Source organism: Austrofundulus limnaeus, unplaced genomic scaffold (assembly GCF_001266775.1).
Source record: "Austrofundulus limnaeus strain Quisiro unplaced genomic scaffold, Austrofundulus_limnaeus-1.0 Scaffold12, whole genome shotgun sequence".
Classification (NCBI taxonomy): Eukaryota; Metazoa; Chordata; class Actinopteri; order Cyprinodontiformes; family Rivulidae; genus Austrofundulus; species Austrofundulus limnaeus.
This window is the reverse complement of record NW_013952414.1, coordinates 1,143,451-1,148,140: the sequence shown is the minus strand read 5'-3', so window position 1 is coordinate 1,148,140 and position 4,690 is coordinate 1,143,451.

The following is a 4,690-nucleotide window of genomic DNA, read 5'->3' as shown; positions in this document are numbered from 1 at the left end:
CATCGATAAGGCTTTTATTCATTATATTTTGACAAAATGCAATTTTTGTTAACATTTTAGTCAAAACACTACATTTGCCTATTTGGACTTAATCCTCGTTTCGATGTGATGGGTCACAAATATTTGTTTGTTAGCAGATCCTATGTGCGTTGAAGTAAAATGTACAGGTTGTGGTATTCTATCTCCACACATGACAACCAAATAACGTCAAAGAGTCTCATTGTCTGGTGGTTACAGAACATAAAGCAGTAGCACCTCCTTTTAATTGTCCACCCCTCCACCACCAACAAGCCCCCGCTGGATTTGTCTTCAGAGATAATGTTGCTCTCATGCTGCTGCCAGAGGCTTTTATCGTCATCTGCTCCTCAGAGCGAGCGAMGGATCCTTTTATAATGCTTGTTGATTTAATAAGACAATGGCTTTAATGTGGCCTGACCACAGACGCAAACACGTTCACTGGTGAAAGAGATTCTTTGTCTCGGTCTGAAAGAAATGAACTACAGGTAAAAAAAAAAAAGTCATTTTATTGTGTTGTTCAGACTAATTTCCACCTCTATTCTTTCTGGATACGACTCTTTAATCTGATGCTTGAAGGGAAAAACTAATTAAACACTGATAGGTTTCTCTGACATTTTTAAAGCATGCTTGTAAAAATACCCATTACTCCATGATTTTCAAAACCTATTGTTGGTTCTATTTTTCTTTGACATTTACACCATAACAAGATAAAAAAAATTGCTTAGTGAAGCGTTTTCTTTTAGATAAACAGGAACTTGTGGCACGAAAACACAGAAAAAAAAGAAAACTTTGAGATTTTTCTCACATCAAAACAGCCAGAGTGTTAACACCAGGATGTGTGCAGATGTAGAAACTGATTTACTGACGTTTATCTGCTTTAAAAGAGCAGAGGGAGCAGCAGCAGCTCTGCAGAGGAGTTAAGCAGCTTAGATCGCAGCCTGTGATTCACTACATCAAAGTAAGTCAGACGCATTTCATTTTCTATTTTCACACAATCACCGTTTGTTTCCCTTCCTGATCTACTACAAAAATCAAAGTATTAAAAGTTAGTTAAGGCTGTAACTGAGCAAGGCATGACCATTCTCTTATCTGAATACACTTTATAAAGGAAGACTTAGATTATACAATTTAATAATCTTTTCAAACATGGAGTTTTAAATGCAGTGGCTGTAAACCAGCATGTGACTGTGCAACAACAAACAATCACACAGTCATTTCCTTCTGTAAWCAAATGTTTTAATCAAATGAAAATTGTTTGAAACCAGTGAGAAAATATAGTCACATGAATATCCTTTCAAGTATGTTGGCTAGTTATAGTATAACCTGGGCTTTGCATGGACTGTTTGTGAAAGAATGAATATAATCTATAAATGGTAAATGGACTGAACTTATATAGYRCTTTATCAAGTCCCTCTGGACCCCAAAGCACTTTACACTTCAGACATTCACCCATTGTAGCCCCAGCTACACTGACAAAGGCGGGGCTGCCATGCACTGGTGCTACCGAACCCTCTGACCACCATCAGTAGGCTAGGCAGGTTATGTGTCTTAACCAAGGACAGAAYGACTGAGACAGCTGGAACAGGGGATCAAACCTGCAACCTTCCAGTTACAGGACCACTCCCCTAACCAAGATCTTGTAAAGTGATTAACGCAGGATTAAAATATTCTTTCCTCAGACATAAAAGGTCAGAACCATCTAGATTTCAGTTTTATAAAACAACTTTCAAATTATAATTGTCATGTTTACTGTCATGAAGGTGAAAATAAAACCCAGCTAATCCAAATTTTCCAGAGTCTTTTTTTTTTTTCATTTTTACTGCAATTACATGAGCAGAAAGCAAGTTAWTGGACTAATAATCAATGCCAAACAAGAACTCTTCCTTCTACTTGACACACTCATGAGATTRAGTTCAAGTACCTTATTGAGATAGTAAAAGATGTTAATTCAATGTTGAATTATGGTCAAAAAGTGGATTTTTGGTCGATGATTGATGGTGAATCAACATTGATAACAAATCAGTTAATGTTGAAAACTTCACATTGTTTCAACATGCAAGTCACTGACACTTTCTGTWTAATTTCAACATTGATGAACGTTGATGCCTAACCATATTTCAACACTGATTCACTCATTATTTGCTGCTTGAAGTCTTTTTTTTTTCACCCAGGCTTTTATAAACTTAGTACAGAAAGTGAGAAAATTCGTGTTTGGTATATTATTTCCTAGTTAGGCTTCTTGGCCATAAATCTTAGAACTGACTGGCAGCACCTGAGGCTCAAAACAAGTGTCAACAACAGCAAAAAAAGCTGTGTGGTAATTTGGCAATTGTCTTATGCACACAACTATCTACTGCTCATCCCACAAATGCATGTTTCTTATAAATGTGGCACCATTTAAAGAGGAATTAACACACTTTCCAACTGTATRAGATTTATTTCCAAGAAGCATTAAATAATCTAACACAAATTTCCTTACTTTTTGTGCTGTGAGTGAAGCTCTGTAAAGTTGTGTTTCACAGTTTGTTGATTCTTTCGCAGACTTTTTCATAGAACCTAACTGCTAGTAGTTTGTGGTTATTACCATATGGTAAGGAACATCATTTTTGTTCTCCTGTGCTTCTCAAGAGTCTTGAAGCTGAATTATGAAGCATATTATAATTTACTAAATTTTGTAACATAAACATTAACATAAACTCAGTCCGTGCCATGTGCAAGCACTTTACCATGTGGTATGTAGCTGCTAACAGCTTAGCTCTTGTGTGATTTTGTTTGGTTCTTATTGCATTAAAATGCCCCCAAAATATGCTGTACGCCTTTTCTGGGCCACATCCAATATTCATGTTTTTTTCATTATTTATGGGAATCTAAATCCTGCAAAAATCARGGCTTCACCTTTTTCAGTTTTCAGTTTTAAAATTAAGAAATGTTTCTTATATGGGYTGTACTTTGTGTACAATTAAAAGACATTTAGACAAATTGTAAAATCCAACATCAAGCAAAAATACATGGAGTTTGATCCTTTTCTATTAAAAACAAAACTGTAAAATTCACTTTGACTCGCTTTTATAAAAGGCACAAAAAAAGCTGCATGACGTGAAGTCAAAGTTGAAAAGTGATAAAAATAGACAAAGTGGGATTTCTTCTGCAGAAATGAAATGACACACTTTCCTCGGCAAACATRAACCCCTCATTAAACAAGATATTTTTACACCTGGGGGGAGTGGGGGTGGTCTTCAGAAAGTGGCAGTGCTGTGTGTTTTTGGAAGATTTTCATTTGTTGGTTAGACAAGACACCCAAATATATGCATTCTTGCACAGAATAAAACAGRAAGATCTAAAAATACAATTATAATTTCCACACCCCTTTTATTACACTAAACACCAGGTGGCTTTTTATGTTGCTCCCATAATGATCCACGACTAATACAGGGAATGTGTTTTTATTCATAAAAACTGGATCATCCTAAATGTTTCAAACTAGAAATATTTGATTTAGTGTTTACTAAAAGCTGTATTTCTTTAGACCTTGTAATTGTTAAATGCATCCTACTGCCAAGCTGCCTATATGGGGGTTTATGGAGATGATTTGTTGGAAAACACTTCATAAACCTGCAGGAAAGGTTGACAGGAGCAGTGGGACCGCACAAAAACACTAAAGCTGTAGGCCGTAAAACCAAATCCGACACAATAAAGATAAAGAAATTGCATCATAAAGCTCAAAGGAGCCTCGGAGTTCTCTGCGGGGTTGTCAGTGGAAGCAATTTATTTCACAGCCAAYGTTGACGTTTGATTCATTAATGAGCGCTTTCGCATTCAGGGTCTGTGTTTCCTGACAAACGTGTCACATTCACACAGCTTGGCTGCAGCCTCTGGGTYGGTCATTAGGAACACGGTGGTGCTTACCTGACCTGTCTGGATACGTCACCAGTAACATGACTCATCTCTTATTTTGTCGTGACGACCAGTTAATCCTTCCCTCAAGCCCCTCCTCTTCACTACGTCTCCGCTTTTTTGAACACATTTTAAAACAGATTACTGTGAGACAGATGCACACACTCCCACTTTTCCTCTTTCACTGAATGTCTATGATATGAACTAAAACCAAAATCGATGCACAAAGAGAGAGAGAGAGAGAGGTCTTACGATAGGATAACTCTCATTTTCAGAGTGATGTGTTGGCTTGTCACAGAGAGCACAGCCAGGCAGCATGACCTGATTACTCATCCACGCYGCGTCTGTGCTTTTCAGTATGTGGCATGGCTTATTCCCTCCTGAGCTTTCGTTTTGCATTCTGTGAAGTTCCAGAAACGGCAAGATGCTCTGCAGTCTGCTCTGCTGCTGTCAGCTGCCCGGCCACACGAGGAGGATTCTCCAGGCCAGGTCCTCACGCACGGAGGAGGCAAAAGAAAATGAACGAGTGAGAAAACCAGAGTCGGCTGTGTTCAGGTCGCTGCGCCATGTCAAGAGGAGCTGCCCCAGAATTGAGGGCAGATGTCTTCAAGGAAGAAAAATCATGTCTTCTGGGGAGGAATGCTCCAAAATGAGGGCATTTTGGGTTGAAGTGGCAGATAATTGAGCAACGCCTCTTACAGATGGTGGATATTGCTTCACTGGTTCCATCAAACACTTCAGGAACAGTGTCTCTCCTGCACTATTTATTGTGTGTGTG